Here is a 17,648-nt window from a genome sequence, read left to right as displayed (position 1 = left end):
AAATATAGAAAAATGTTAAGAAAAAGAAAGAAGGAGAATGTTTAAATGAAATAAAATGTGAGCATTAAAATAAGATAAAAGTTTTGGTATTGAAAAGGAAACAAAAACCATAGCAAAATGGAATAAAAATATGGCCACCTAGACATTTCTTTGTAAAATATCAGAATACAAAATAGTAAAATTTGAACGTTGTAAAATTTCACAGCACAAAAAAGGATTCCATTAAGAAACAAGCAAAAAAGTCATCTATATCATCTATGAAGGATCAATAATTGTTTTGTTTTGTTCTTCTGCACTTGCTATCAGCAATGCTGGACACCAGAAAGTTCCAAGTTCTGGGGGTTGGGGGTGGGGAATGAATGTACACAGGTTTCTATTTCTCCAGCAAACCTCTTGTTTAACAATAGGGTGAAATACTGTATTCTCATAAATGCAAAATCTCTACAAATGCACATTTTACAAACTCAAGAAACAAAGGAAATAATCACAGCTATTAACCAGGAACAAGGGACTACAAATTCTTGAAGGAACAAAATGTGAAATCTAAGCAAAGATGAACTAAAATATGCAATGAAACCAAATGGCTAGGACGACATCTGTGCTGCAGTCCTAGAAAGCAATCTGTCCAAAGTAGAGAGAAAGTGTAAGAGCTCTGTAAAACAAGCCATCAGAAGTCAAGAGCAACAGCATCATTAGGAAACTGAAAGATCTTAGGAACTTCATGAAAAAGGAATATAGCCTATTTTTCAACATATAAACATAACCAATTATACACTTTAGGTAAAATGGTCAAATAAAGTGGGTTGTGATATTAGCAATCAATGGAGTATAGACACAGAATTTGTTTGACTTTTGCTTATGTGGATAAAGATTGGAATTGAAAATCTGTAATATGGCTTTTGTTACTTAACTGAAAATCTGCCTGCAAGAAGAAAGAGAAACTCTAGGCCAGAGGCCAGAGATCACAATTTAGTCTTTGACAGATCAATTTCACAGTTTCTATTGCATACAAGAGAACAAGTCAAGCTTCTCATTCCCTTTTCCCAAATGTATTGACAACACCTTCCAGAGGTACACACATGCAGATAAACTTCAGAGATGATCACATTTGAGAAGATGTTCAATATGAATCTGAAAACAAGAAGAGTCACAGTAAATGAGGCAAAATGTATAGTTCAAACAAAACTCAGTTATATATTTGCAACAAATGTCAGGTAACAGGAGAATGAGGGAGAGTTTATGATTCTGAAGATCTGTAAAGAAGTCGTGATGGTTGTTCAAGAAGGCAGAATATTAAGGATACGCTGTTGGTTAGAATGTGTGACAATTATTTTGATTATGTGGAGCTGCTTTACATTTCATCTTGAGGCTTTTTTTCACAATTCAGTATGAACTTCAAAGAGTTAAAAACTAATCACTGAATTTGTCATTAAAAAATATTCCTGGCTGGGCACAGTGGCTCATGCCTATAACTCCAGTACTTTGAGAGACTGAGGCAGGTAGAAAAATCTTCTTTGCTGCTCCCTCTAGCTGAGATGTATTTAGTTCTGCTGCTTCCTCACCTCCTTTTCCTTCCATCTTGGTAATGCACCTTGCTCATTTAATTTGGAGCTCTGTTTCTTTTCTGAGTAGATGTCTATAGGGTCAAACCCCTTGCACGTGAGACTTACAGCTCTAGTGTGGTCTAGAGGGGTTTGGGAGAAATTCCCCAGATTTCTCTGGGGCTGGGTGAAGCGAAGGGCAGGAGGGTAGGAAAGAAGATGACCCCACTGAGCAACAATTCTACTTCTGTTGCTGCATGGCTAGGTGAAATGGAGGAGCCTCTCAGACTGTTCCAATGGAAAGTGTGGGTGCCATTGAAGCAGTGACACCCTTGGAGATAGAGATACATCACAAGGTCAGGAGTTCAATACCAGCCTGGCCAACATGATGAAACCCTATCTCTACTAAAAATACAAAACTTAGCTGGAGCCTGTAATCCCAGCTACTCAGGAGGCTGAGGCAGGAGAATTGCTTGAATCCAAGAGGAGGATGTTGCAGTGAGCTGAGGTCATACCACTGCACTCTAGCCTGAGTGACAGAGCAAGACTCTGTCTTGAAAATAAATACATTATTTAACTCTTTTTTCCCCTAATCTCTCCTATTCTTTATTGAACCATTTTTCTTAATGATAGAAATATTTTAGTGGTGCTTACTTTTAAGACATAGTTGTAACCTTAGTGCCTTTTCTCTACTTTATTTATAATTGTTATGGATTATCAACTTCAGTTGACTCTTAGTTTTAATTCTCTCTTATTTCAATCCTTTCTCCCTGTTCATTGTCATGCTCCTAATCCAGGCTCCTTTTGTTTCCATCTAAATGATTGCTCTGACTTCTTACATGGACATCAAATGTGCATTCTTTCTTCCTTTTAACCCCCACACACTAAATCAGATTCAAAATTTTTAAATCCTGCCTATGTCTTTCCTCTGCTCAAAAATATTAAAAATACTCTTGTATCCACATTCCTTAGCCTGGCCCTCAAAAATTGCCACCACATGCTACAAAAGCAGTATGCCAAAAGGAGGCTTGAGGATGAAACTCAGTCTCCTTAATTCCCCACCTGACACTTCAAACTGTCCAGCCAAACTAGGATCAAAGTAAAGCAAGGTATTGGCAAGGCAAACACAGCCTCAGATGGAGGTTAGGGCTTTTGTCTTCCTTTCTTATATAAAACTCTACTAGCATCTTTAATCTGACTCTGAACCAAGGTTTTAGCTATCTATATCTATATTCCCCCACTAACACTGTACTTATATGTCAAACTGGTTTTCATTGTCTCCTGAATCATTTTGAATTTGTTGTACTCCCTGAAATACTATCTCAACTTTTTTGTCACTACCCAGAATGAAAAATTTCTCACAACGCAACTCAAATTGCATGTTTTTCCACAAAGACATTCCCTTCCCTCTCTTACCTGATGGGATTACCTCCTTCAAGAAACTATTTCTTCCTTTATAAAATGTTGCTGTTGATCATTTATTCCAGTGTCCTGCTCTGTTATTGTTACCTTAAACTGTTTAAAAAAAAAGTTTGTGTAAGGTTTTCACATGTTAATTCTTATCATTTTTATAAGATAGTACAGTTTTGAGGATAGGAACTGAGTTTTCATTCTCATTTTCCATGTCTTCAATATAGTGGGAATTTTACAATTATGTTTAATAAATGAATGGGATCATAAGTCATTGTAAGCAATTGACTTTCATACATCACTGATGATTTCACTCAGTGGTTCTAAGCTTGGGGTGATTTCCCCCCCATAGGACATTTGGCAATGTCTGGAGACAACAGCTGGCCAAGGTGGGGTGAGTGGTTATCTGTTTGCATTTACTGGGTAGAAACCAAGGATGCTATTAGCAGTGGTTTCTAAAGATGCCACCCTGAACTTACAGCTTCAGTAACATTTCTTAAGATAACGCTGTTGTGTGTCAAGAGGTGGCCAAGGGACCAGATCTTCAAAGCCACCATTCTAGCTTTAACCTGAGAAGCTCTTTAAAATTTTGCATTAGATATTGAGTTCCTTTATAGATCTTGATTTTAAAATGTCCATCATTAAACAAACAAGCCAATACAAATCACGCCACTACTGAGAGCCAATAGGTTACTATATAAAGTGAACTAGGAAACACAGAAGACTATAATGGGCAAAGAATGTATAGAAAATTATGTATTTCATCAGATTTCTTAGCTCTGTGGAACACAAGAGTTCTTTGACTAAGGAGAAAAGGAATTTTATTGGGTAACTCTTGAGTCACTAAGAAATTGAAAGAACTGATGAATGGTACAACTTCCAAACCAATGTTCTAAACACACCAAAAAACATTCTGAAAAAGAAATAGCTGCTCTATTCCCTAAACATTGGGTGCTAGTTTGCCCTGCTACCTCATCTGCTGTGGGAACTCAATGCCAGTGCACCTGCATATGCATTCCAAGATAGTTTTTTTTGCTCCAGGAGCCTGATGATCTCTCTGGGAGACAGAGAAGGAAAGAGAGAGAGAGAGAGAGAGAGAGAGAGAGAGAGAGAGAGAGAGAGAGAGAGATTGAGAGATTGAGAAAGAGAATAGAGTGCCTTCCACCTGGTCTTTAGCTCTTTAGTCATAGTTTGGTGTGTTACATCTGCTTGAAGGATCTAAAGCTACATACCTGCATCCCAAGTGAAGGCAGGGAAAACAGGTGTCTGGCATTTTCAGTACTTAGAAGAGAAACATTTTCTGTCTTTTCCTCAGGCAGTAAAAGGCAGGTGGACTCTTCAAACACACAGAAAAAGGTCCATACATTGGGCAGCCTTGCAAAGTGACCACTAAGGAGTATTTTTAAATTCAAAGAAATCACTGTCCACTTTTAACATAAAATTGATTCAAAAAAGGCATAGCTAATTATAATATATTTCTTTTAGATAAGAACTGTAATATTTGATAAATTATATGGTAATACAGAACTAGCTTCTAAAAAAGGTAGTGAAAGTATAATGATAGCATATCTACTCCATTTATAAATTAATATAAATGAATCATTCAGAGTTTCCTCTTTATATTTACTTTTTTCTTTCTTATGGTAAGTTAACCATATGCATTCACATAGCACTGAGTTTTCTTAAATGCATGTTTTCAGATATAAAAATGTGTTATTGAATTCAGCCTTTTACAACAATGACCTATTCTTAAGGCTGTGAAAGGTAGAGACTATAAAATTGCTTGCAATTTCCAGTGTTATTACATGTAGTAATATTTCTATGCCTAGTCTTAAGTGTATGAGAGAAAAAAATCAAATCACTTTCTTTGTTTTAAGGTTTATGGTTGAATAGATCTCGAAAGCATAGAATCTAATAAAGTTTATGAGAATATAAAGGCTGAAGGATACATCTGTGAGGTGGTATGCTTTCAGAGACGTGGCAGTTTTTATAGACTAAAGGAAAGTACCCTATATCTTAAGTGATTCTAAGAATACTTTTCCCCAGAGATTGTTAATTTTCTGAAATAGATGAAATTTCCTTTAGTGTTCGCCATTACCAGTGGCAGCTTGAAGAGCAATTCACATTTAAATAGCTGTTTCATAGCATCTCATCCTTTGCCAGCTGCATGATCCTGCAAGACTAATGTGCACCCAGGAAAGAAATTGGAATCATAACATCACAACGCTAATGCACTTTGAATACCATGCCTCTGATATTTTTATTGAGATGTCGTCAGTTCTTACATTAGTTAGCTAAAAATATAACAGGCAATGGTAGAGAATAAAAACTGCTTCTATCAAAATTTTGGACTAGTGTATGATTTCTCTAAGATGTATTATTTTTTCAATTTTTGGTTAAACCCACATTTCATTCTTCAGAATACAGTAAATACCAAAGTCAATGCTACCTTGCATTAAACACATAACATATATTTTAGATGACTTTCACCTCAGTATGTTAGAAGCATAAGACTTTGTTTTCAACTTATAGTTTCTCTGTTACTGTCCTAGATATTTTACAAGGATAACTGCATGTAGCACTTACAATATATCCTAAATGCAATATTTTGGAAAGCACAACTATAATTTATAAATGGAATTTTATTGATTGATTGAACCATACAAGATTGGCTTTATAGGTAAAATGTGTAGATATTGAAAATTTCATGTAGTTGAACCTACAGAAATTGAGTTTGTTTCAATATTACTTTACCGTCTAGATCATTTTTTGCCCTTCCACTTTCCTGAAATTCAATGAAGTTTTGAAACCTGGGGCGAATATACTAAATATTTGAAATTATGCCTTAACAAAATTAGTGAGTTTCTTTACAAGTTGTCTTGATAATACTTACAAAAGTTAATTAAAGTTTAATTTTTAAAAAATCCCTTTTGGTTAAATACAATTTAGCTTAATTTGAGTGGTCTAAAACTCAGTGAGACCTTAAAATAATTAAATGAATTTTGTATATTTTCATGTAGATAAATACATTAGTATTATATATATATTTAATACATAGTATATCTCCACAGATGCATATTTGTGTGTATACATATACCTATATATACTCAGATATATATATATGGTGTGTGTATACATATGTATGTATGCATGAAAACCATTTACATAATAGGTTTGTAATATTTTTGTTGAACCTGACTTGCTATTTTTTACTATAAACACATACATTCCTGAATGTAGTCCTATTAACAATAATAGAAACATAGTCAGATTCTATAGCTTTCCAGTTTGTTTCTGCACAATTTCAGTCTTTGCCGCCATGCCCCCCACATTCATTGAAAAGTTTTTCCCTTCCCTGATTCAGTAGGAAAGGTGGCAGATGCTGTTCATTGACTGGTGCTTCTGTCTCCAACTCTGCTGCTTTGGGGTCTTTAAGAGTACCTGCAGAGGTACCACTGGTTTCAATGGAACAAAACACAATTAGTTTTGCACCAGCCTTATGTATTGGTCTGGGCTATGAAGTGCACATTGTGGGGTCCAGTTTTGTTTCCTTTAGTAAGCACTTCAGCTGGTATCTGTTAGCTCCTTACCATGCTCATTAGATTGTGGAGATTCTGATGATTACTGCTTAAGATTAGCTGAAATTCTAAAAATTGGAATTCCAATGTATATTCTGTTACATAAATTATTTCTCCCAATATGTTGATAATTTAGCAGTTTTAAGTGGAGCTGCCTGTAAGTTCTCTCAGTGAACACTCAACAAGTGGTTGTGTGCAAGACACTGTAAGTGGTATGCACCTTTTAGATGAATTCTAAGAATGAGTTTGTCCATTCCCATGGCTTCACCTACCGCAATGAGAGTGATGCTTCTTACATATGTGTATTTAAGATGAATGTCCCTCTTGAACTTCAAATCCTCCTACCAAATGCTTTTGGGCTATTCCACTTGAGATTCTGGAATGGAAGAAAAGAGTTCACAGTGGGTCTGTAACACTTTCCTTTCATCTCTAGATACAAGAAGTAGTGATGATATTGACTATTTGCCCTTGTAGAAATGTTTATTTTCAACATTACTTATTGTTAAAACACTTAAAACTTGTGAGATGACTAATTCATCAATGGAAGTTACTTATGCAGCATTTTCACTCCTGAATGACTAACTAAAGCCAAACAAAATGTTATAAAAGAAATTGTGTCCCCACCACCTGCAAATTTATATGTTGAAGGCATAACCTCTGCTGTGAGTGTGTTTAGAGATAAGGCCTTTAAAGCAGAAGTTAAGGTTAAATGAAGTTGTCTATATTGAGGCCCTGATCAAATATGACTGGTGTTTTTATAAGAAGAGGGAGAAACACCAGGATTGTGCGTATACAGAAGAAAGGCCACGTGAAGATACAGTAAGAAGGCAGTCAACTACAAGCTAAGCATAGAGGCCTCAGGAGAAGCCAAACCTTCTGATACCTTGATCTTGAACTTCCAGACTCTATAAATGTGAGAAAATAAACTTCTGTTGTTTAAGCCTCCAGTCTGTGGTGTTTTGTTATGGCAGCCCTAGAAAACTAATGACTAAGAAACCCTGAACCCAAGCAGTGTTCTCTGGACAAGCATGTATCTCATGGACATACTGTCAGTGCTCTCCTGTTATTCTAATACCAATACATGCCCATGAAAGACAATGGCATTAAGGACCTGCCTCTCACAGGCCCTGGGCTCCTTCAAAGATGAATATTGCATTTGCACCTGGGTTTTGCTTATACCCACTGTAAATCATTAGCAAAATTTAGTGTTTGAGAACGTCTATGATTCCTAGGAATCTGACTTAACAAGTCGACCCTTTGTTGTATTTCAAGATGTCCTAGAAGTATGTAAAAGTTAACATATTTTAAAGCTACCATCATTTCAGACCTGCAAACATACATCTCAATAAATAGATCCTGTGTTGGTTTCAGGGGCTGCTCTAACAAAGTGGGCATCTGGGCTGTAGTAAACTGGGTGGCTTAAACAACAGAAATTTGTTGTTATAGTCCTGGGGCCTAGAAGTACTAAATTAAGCTCTAAACAGAGTGTTAGTCTCTAAAGACTCAAGTGTAAAATCAGTTCCATACCATTCTCTCAGCTTCTAGTGCTGCTGGCAACCCTTGGTCGTCTTTGACTTGTAGATACATCACTACAATTTCTACCTAGATTGTCACATAGTCTAATCTTTGTCTTTTCTCCTAAGAACACCAGTCATCAGAGATTAAGCACCCAGTCTACTCCAACATAACCTCATGTTAATTTGACTCTACCTTTCTCAGGTATGGTCCCTACTTTCAAATGAGGGAAACATTTCATAGGCCGCCTTACATTCACAGGTACCAGGGATTCGAATTTGAACCTATTTTTGGTGGAGGACACAGTTCAATACAACCCTCAAATCCTGTCACTTCTGTTTCTTAAGTTTTCTTTAAAGAAGAAGGGGAACATAAAGAATAAATTATCCATCAATTTACTCCCTTATACAACAAATATTTATTCTGCATCTAGTTTGTGTTGGGCACTGTTTAAGATCCTAACGAGAAACCTATGATCAAGACAGATCAGGCCTTTGGTCTTTCCAAGCTAATGTCCTAACTGTAACATCTACTATGAACACACAGACGGGAAATTTTTGATAGCAGTAAGTGCTGTGAAAATATGGATCAGATAATAGGATATAGAAGTACTTCATAGGCAGGAGTTAAGGTGAGGATGTTCTTGTTTAGATAAGGAAAGTGAGGAAGTCTTCATTGACAAAGAAGCATTGAAGCTAATCTTAATGGAGAACATTCTGGTGAAGGACCATTCTAGGTAAAAGGAAGAGGAGATTAAAAGTCTTAAAAACTAAATACATGTTGGGTAAGGTATAAAAGGAAATCTCCTGTAACTAAAGCTTAGTGGCCACATGGTGTCAGACAGGTAGAAGTGTTCACATCACATATGCCGTAACAACAAGACTAGATTTTACTCTAATTGCATTGGGGCACTAAAAGGTTGTTTTAAGCTAAGACTGGTATTTAATTTATGTTTTAGAAAACTGTTCCTCCCTGAAAGCACTCCCTGCAAGCAAGGTGCATGGAAAGCGTGTGAAGGAATGCAGGCAGCTTCTAGGAGCAGGATCTTCTAGGTGAAGAATAAAATCTAGGAAGGCAAGCATGAAAACAGAAATTAGTTTAGAGATTATTTAATCAGTCTAGTAACAGATAATGGTTCAGAATAGAGTTGAGTTGTAGAAGTGGAGATAGTGTCAAGTGACTGGCTTTGTGACAGATTTATCAATTATCTGCTATGTGCCCAGAACATTACATTTGTGGCAGGCTAAATAATGAACATCCAAAGATATCCACGACCTAATGCCTAGATGCCCACACTCTAATGCCTGGAGCCTATGACTAAGTCATGTAACATGGCAAATGGGACTTTGTAGATGTAATTAAATCATAGTGGGTAAAATAAGGAGGCTATCAGGGGTTATCTTTTTGGGCACAATCCAATTACATGAGTCCTTAAAAGCGGTAAACTTTCTCTGGCAATAATAAAAAAAAGTTGAGATGAAAAAAGTTGTAGACAGTCAAAATGTTAGAGTGACTTGGCTTGCCGTTGCTAGAGGAAAGGTGCTTGGAAAGTGTGGAAAGCAATTCAGGCAGCTTCTAGATGCAAAGCATGGCCCCCAAGTGATGGTTAGCAAGGAAACAGGGGCTTCATTACTACAACTGCAGTGAATTAAATTTTGCCAATAGCCTGAGTGAGCTTGGAAGTAGAGTCAGCCCTAGAACCTCCAGAAACAAATTCCATCACCTTGATTTTGGCCTTGTAAGACTAGCCAAGGACCCACCTTGGCTACAGTCTACCCAGATGTCTGACTTACCTGATGCCTGACTTACTGTAGTCTATCCAGAGGCCAATCTACCCAGATGTCTATGAGATAATAAAGCAGTGTTGTTTTATGCCACTGAATTCATAGTAAATTGCTACAGCAACAATAGAAAACTAAAGCCATATTTGTATTTCCCATTCTACATGCAATCCATCCAAGCAGTTGGTTCTTTCTATTCCCATTGTGTCATAAATCTTGGGTAATGCGTTATTTTAGACTTTAATTATTACCACTATTGAACGCTGAAATGCCTAAGTTCAATCTAACCTTATATTCTATCATCCACGTTCAATTAGAATGATTATTATAAAATGCACATCCGATCAGGACATTTCTTCTTTATTTGCTTGAATAAATCCTTTCTGCCAATGTGACCAATTTAGGCACACCTTCCTTCAAAGCAGATTGGGTCTCCCTTCTCAATGCTTCCCAAGCTTCCTATTTAACATGCCATCTCATCTCCAATTCCTCTATGGGTCACTTTCCCTTTTAAAAATTATGTATAATATTTTTAATTGGAAAAATAATACATATAACAATTAAAATAATTCAGGTCATAAAAAGGTACCAAAAGTTTCTTACATCTTTTCTATCCTCATCTAACCTCATATCTAAAAGAAATAACTTTTAATAGTTATTCTTTTATATATTTTCTCTGTACATGTAAACTGCAGGGTGATATCTACAATTTACATTGTATTGTATAAATTGGAGGGTGATAAATTACAGGGTGATATATATATTATATTCTATGTATAAATTGCAGGGTGATATATATATATATATATATGCATCAGGTAAGTCAGACATCTGGGTAGACTATAGCCAAGGTGGGTCCTTGACTAGTACATATTATATACATACATCCTTGTATACTATTCATAAGAATCTAGAACATTAATTTGGCTTGTAATCTTATTTTTACTAATTTTTACATCAGTCATAGGCTCATTTATAAATGTCCACAAGTTACTTTATTGGTTAAATGTATTTTATTTTATTGAATTATATCTCTTTTTAAGAATTTTAGTATTCCAGATTTTTCTTTAATTAACATGCATATACTTATATGTGTTTGAGCACTTGCGAAAATATATTTGTAAAATAAATAAAGTAGTAATCAAGAAATATGTCATATTAAATTGCCAAATTGCCTTCCAAAAACACTATGCCAATTAAAATTCTCATCAACTTTGTGTGAGAACTGTTTCTTCAGAACCTCAGAAATATGTGAATCTGGCATTGCTTCATTAGGCAGCAATAGAAAGCTGGAAGAGCAACAGAGATCATCTCTCTATGAGGTACTGTGGTAGGAATTCCAAACGGATGAAGTAGTGGCAATGGGGAGAGAAACATTCCATAATGATAAAAGAAGAAAGTTTTGGGCCAGGCATGGTGGCTCACGCCTGTAATCTCAGCACTTTGGGAGGCCGAGGCAGGTGGATCACGAGGTGAAGAGATGGAGAGCATCCTGGTCAACATGGTGAAACCCCATCTTAACTAAAAATACAAAAAAAAATTTTAGCTGAGCATGGTGGCGCGTGCCTGTAATCCCAGCTACTCAGGAGGCTGAGGCAGGAGAATTGCCTGAACCCAGGAGGCAGAGGTTGTGGTGAGCCGAGATCGCGCCATTGCATTCCAGCCTGGATAACAAGAGCGAAACTCCGTCTCAAAAAAAAAAAAGAAAGTTTTATAGACTTCATGGGATGCACATGTCTTCAAATTCAGAGAAAGATGATGGGTAAACAACAACAGTTTGAGGCACATTAATTGGAAATGTATTGCCTTACAGATAGAAGATAAAAAGATTTCATGTAGAATGATAGAAAATAAATTATCCATCTGCCTCCTGAAAGAATCAGTTTTAGCTAGATTTGTTTTAAAAAGTTTGTGGAATAGACTCCTTTCAATATCACTTTCATCCTATACTTCAACAAGTCAAAATATTAGTCAATGCTGAGAGGGGATCATGGATGTTTTAAGATTCAGAACATTTTTTAGCATATGCTTTTAGGAAATTCCTTATGAAAGTGCTCCAGCAATATGGAGTCAAAGTCAGAGGTGGTGGTGGCTCCAGTCCAGGAGAACAGAGAACAAGGGTCCAAGGATGAAGCTGGGCCATTGGTCTGTAGAGGCTTAAGTCCGGTTTAGAATAGTAAGGCAGACTCAGGAATGAAAGTCAGATATTACAATAGATAATAATAAGTTTATAATATAATTAAGACCAATTGCATGAACAAAAGATATGTCACTGGGTCCTCCAGATGACAAAAACAAAGGGAAAACAAACAAACAAAAAAACAACACATTTCCCCAACATAAGAAACAATTTACTCAAGATTGGATACCGGTGAGCCTTATATCAGTCACATTGGATTCACAGTAAGAGACAAAAAAGAACAGGAAGATATTCATTATAAAATTTAAAAGATTCCTTACACCTTATACAAAAATTAACTCCAGATGGATTAAAAATTTAAACATAAGACCTAACACCATAAAGACCCTAGAAGAAAACATAGGCAATACCATTTAGGACATAGGCATAGGCAAGGACTTCATGACTAAAACACCAGAAGCAATGGCAACAAAAGCAAAAGTAGACAAACGGGATCTAATTAAACTTAAGAGCTTCTGCACAGCACAATCATTAGAGTGAACCGGCAACCAACAAAATGGGAAAAAATTTTTGCAACCTACCCATCTGACAAAGGGCTAATATCCAGAATTTATGTAGAACTAAAATTTAAAAGAAAAAAATAACCCCATCAAAAAGTGGGTGAAGGATACGAACAGGCACTTTTCAAAAGAAGACATTTATGGGGCCAAGAAACATGAAAAAATGCTCATCATCACTGGTCATTAGAGAAATGCAAACCAAAACCACACTGAGATACCATCTCATGCCAGTTAGAATGGTGATCATTAAAAAATCTGGAGACAACAAATGCTGGAGAGGATGTGGAGAAATAGGAACACTTTTACACTGTTGGTGGGAGTGAAAATTAGTTTAACCATTGTGGAAGACAGGATCTAGAAACAGAAATACCATTTGACACAGCAATCCCATTACTGGGTATATTCCCAAAGGATTATAAATTGTTCTACTATAAAGACACATGCACACATATGTTCACTGCGGCACTGTTTAGAATAGCAAAGACTTGTAACAAACCCAAATGCCCATCAAGGATAGACTGGATAAAGAAAATGTGGCAGATATACACCATAGAATACTATGCAGTAACTCATCCAAAAAACGATGAGTTCATGTCCTTTGCAGGAACGTGGACGAATCTGGAAACTATCATTCTCAGCAAACTGACACAAGAACAGGAAACCAAACACTACGTGTTCTCACTCATATGTGGGTGTTGAACAATGAGAACACATGGACACAGGGAGGGAACATCACACCCTGGGGTCTGTTAGGGGTTGGGCTAGAGGAGCGATAGCAGGGCGTACGGAGGTTGGGGAGGGATATCATTAGGAGAAATACCTATGTAGGTAAAGGGGGATGGAGGCAGCAAACCACCATGGCATGTGTATACCTATGTAACTTCCTGCTAGATCTGCACATGTACCATAGAACTTAAAGTATAATTTTTTAAAAAGCTGCACAAGATTAAAATCTTGGAAGTAAAGAGAATATGTAATTATGATGTTATAATTAATATTACTATAATAATTAGTTTAATAATTATAATTAGATACACTTAAAATAATTTATTTATATTGTTCTACTGGTTCTAAACTTTTACATACAACCAAAGAAAACAGAGTGTGAGGGAACTATGTGACAGAAAACAATATCAACAATGGCAACATAAATGGAAATTTATTTCTAATAGGAGTTGGGAGTGACTAAACAGGCAGGGAGAAAGAAGGGTTACAGAGCTGATTTGCTCATCTACACCATCATCAAGGGGAGAGTCAGAGAATACTGTCTTCAGTTAATGGAGTCAAAATTAGAAGCCTATGCATATTATTTAAAATTATGGTGGTAACTGGTAGATTAACAATGGAATAATTGGGAGGTAGAGTATTTTGAGAGTGACAGAAGTAAGATTGATCCTTCCTGTTGTTTTTTTTTTTTTTTTTGAAACAGAGTCTCACTTTGTCTCCAGGTGCCAGGCTGGAGTGCAGTGGCACAATCTCTGCTCACTGCAACCTCCGCCTCCTGGGTTCAAGCAATTCTCCTGCCTCAGCCTCTCAAGTAGCTGGGACTACAGGCACATGTCACCATGCCCAGCTAATTTTTGTATTTTTAGTAGAGACGAGGGTTCATCATGTTGGTCAGGATGGTCTCGAACTCTTGACCTCGTGATCTGCCCGCCTCGGCCTCCCAAAGTGCTGGGATTACAGGCTTGAGCCACTGCACCCGTCCAATCCTTCTTATCTTTAACAGCAGGAAGTTAATAGGTTTTACAGGTCGAACATTCCTAATCTAAAATCTGGTCACAAATGCTTCAAAATCTTAAACTATTTGAGCGCCAACATGATACCACAAGTGAAAAATTTCACAATGGACCTTGTGTGAGGTGTTACAGTCAAAGTGTACACACATAACACAATTTATTCAGTGTCACCAAAGGAAAAATAAATTATCTTCAGGTGATGTGTGTAAGAGGTATATGAAATTTAGATGAATTTCTTATTCAGATTTGAATCCCATCTCCCAGATATCTCATATATAATGAATAAAAAACCTACTCTAATATAATGAATGAAAAACCTCATAGGATTAAATTGTCCATCACAGATTATTTTTATATTTATGTCTCTAAGAACTACCTGTTTACTTTAGTAATTAAAAAAGTAGAATTTCAAAAGTATGAGTTGTTCAATAGCACAATTTTTGGTCAAGATTTAAAAAAATAGTAAGATTGTTGAAATAATATTTAAAATACACACTCACATAAGAATATTATACTATATTATTAAAATCAACCTGAGAATGGTAACACTGAAATCACAGAATTAAAATGACAGGTGATAAAATATTACAAGCTGAGCGTTTGCATATACATAATGAGATTTCTTGGAGATGGGACCGAAGTTCAGTGAGAGGTAAAAAAGGGAAAATATATTTTTATTGTATAGCCATTAAAATAAATGAGAAATCAAAACTACCTAAAAAACATCAATGTGAGCAGGCTGCTTCCTTCAGAGCATCAGGGCATTCCTATCTCGTCTCTATCTCCCTGTGTCCTCACCCCTCCTGTCTGTACTAAACTGACCTCTCTCTGATCATGCCAGCAGTTGTGGTAGCAGAAACATTCACAACTAATGTCTTCACGCTAAAGAAGTGTGTTATTTGGTTTTTGACTGTGTATGCCTTCAGCTAGAAGGTGGCCTTAAGGGAACACATGTGGATAGATGAGGAAAGAAAGGAGATACCTTTGACTGGCCAAAGCATTTGAGCGAACACTGACAGTCAATACAGCAGCAGATGCCACCACCAGCTTGTCTTGACACATAATTCCCAGCTCTGGAACAATTTCATTGACTTTACCGTGGAGGGCTCTTTTATGATTTCTCCAGTGTCTTTGACTTTTGTTACAGGCCAGAAGCAAGATCTGATAAAATGAAAGAGGCAGAAGTGTTGTATTTCACAAAAGATGTCCTTATGTTTTGCAAATTGCAAAATGAAAAAACGAGTGAGTTATTTTAATGAGCTTCATGGCCCCTTTCCTCTCACCGTGTGTGGGTGTATATATGCAATTATATATACACAAAGAAAAAGAAATCTGAAGAGGATCTTGACTATAAAATTAAGGAATATAGAGATGAAGATTCCCTTTTATTACCATCCTTGATATTAACTTATAATTCAACTGCAAATTGAAAACCTCCCTACTCAAGTCAACTTTATGTATTTGTTAAATTAAAATAGGAGTTACCTGCTTGGTTTTCAAGACTTACAGATATATTTAAATTGTATTTATAGATAAAAATTTTATTCCTTTTTGAGACATTTTATGAACTTATCAACTTGAAAAACATGGATTATAATTGCCAGTACTGTATTTACCATTATTTTATTATATATTTTTTCCTGTCTCACCTACTAAAATGTCAGCTTCATCAGCCAAAAATCCTTGCCTCCTCTTCCTCACTTTTGTATCATCAGTGCCCAGTGGATTAGGGAAAATCTGGTAAATAAATGCTTGCTGAATAAACGATATATAATATAGTTCAGATATAGCATAACAGCTTAACTCATATAAAGCAGTTCGGATTTCCTTAGAATTAGTTGAGACACCTCTCCACTGGATACATTCCATGGAGTATGGCATTCAGATTATAATATAGTAGCTCAGGTACCATTTATTCAGCATACTTGAGAATCTCCTTTATTTTTACAGATCAATGATTTTCAAGTATTTCTTTCTGTCAATTATTCTTTCGACTAAATTTCATTACAAATTCCAACCTAATAAGGAGAAAAAACACAGAATTATTTTTGGTAAAGTGAGATTTGTATGTGTTAGATTGAGCACATTTATTCTTTACCTATTCCTACATAACAATCCCTGAAGGATCTTTAGAGTAACGAGGCATCCAAAGCATGAAGTTTAAAAACCATGTTTGAGGGACTAACTTTTTCCTTGTGAAGCCTGTGCTTTCTGTCATTAAATTATTAATTTATTGACAAGTAACATAAAATATGAATTAATTTACATATAGTAGATATAAAATAATTAGTGTTAAAACATCAGGTTAACATTAAATGTCCTAAGAATTCTCCAATAATTTTATGTCCTCCATATGTTATTATTTTAAATAAATGCCTAAAATAGTTTTTTAATAAAATGTATATTTGACATTCTACTTCCTGTAGCAATGAGCTAGTTTAATGGGATCCAATTATCTTGCTTTATAAATGCTCAAAATGTTTTCTTTAATTTTTTAATGGGAGTGAAGTGCTTAAAAATAGTAGAGAACAATTGTGCCAGGTTTGTAGAAAATTATGAACTCAGAAAGGTAACAAAATATGTGAGCACATCGCAGCTGAATTTGTCTTGAGATCATTTTTGAATACCTCACAATTGAGTTTCAGTTAGGAAAAGCAGAAACTAATCAAGGCCCAGAACTATCAAGGTAAGGAGTCTTAGAAGAGATTCTTCCCACGTTTACTTGAGAATCAGAGGCTATTCAGACCAAGCATGAACCGGAAGTAAACCCTCCTCTCCTCTCTTCCTCCAAACTCATGGCCTGGGGAGAAGGGTAATAAAAGAATTCACATAAATGAAAAATAAACCATGTTTACAGAATAGAAAATGGGATATTTGCGTTATCTCAGTTTTCTCCAAATATCTGTATACATTTAAAATCAAAATTTCAAATGTGTTTTTGAGTGTGTGTGTCTGTGTGTGTGTATCATCTTGCATAATGTAACAAACTTTGTCTATAATCTATATGGAAATGTGAAGCACCAAATATTGTCACAACAGTCTTGCCTGGAGAAGTAAAAGCTGGAAGAACTTGTTTTAACAGATCAAAACGTATTATAAACAATAGTAATAAAGCTAGTTTAAAATTGATTCATGGGCACAGACCAATAGATGAGAATCAAATACAGAAACAATATATTCAATAATTGAGATTTGATTTATGGTAAATATGTCACTGTAGAGTAATATGAAAAACACAATTGCTGTTGTTACTTTTTATTAAATCATGCTGGGAACATTGGGTATCTGATTAAAAAAAATTTTACATTAATTAAAGATTTAAATGTAATAAAGAAATTGAAATAATCTGGGAGAAGTTCTTTGAGCCCTTAAGATAAGGAAGTG

The 17,648-nt window shown here is 35.7% G+C and overlaps 1 long non-coding RNA gene across 1 annotated transcript; it reads right to left on the bottom strand.

Moving 5' to 3' along the window:
* Nucleotides 1–495: 495 nt before the first annotated feature.
* LOC118148938 (uncharacterized) lies at nt 496–15,456 on the bottom strand. Its single transcript, XR_004736042.3, has 4 exons — nt 15,247–15,456; nt 6,802–6,905; nt 2,958–3,056; nt 496–1,131 (listed from the first exon to the last, which is right to left on the bottom strand). It is a non-coding gene; the product is annotated as an uncharacterized LOC118148938 (long non-coding RNA).
* Between the last annotated feature and the right edge of the window lie 2,192 nt (nt 15,457–17,648).

The sequence above is a fragment of the Callithrix jacchus genome, chromosome 2, assembly GCF_049354715.1.
Source record: "Callithrix jacchus isolate 240 chromosome 2, calJac240_pri, whole genome shotgun sequence".
In the NCBI taxonomy this organism is placed as follows: Eukaryota; Metazoa; Chordata; class Mammalia; order Primates; family Cebidae; genus Callithrix; species Callithrix jacchus.
This window is presented reverse-complemented; position numbering and strand designations above follow the sequence as displayed.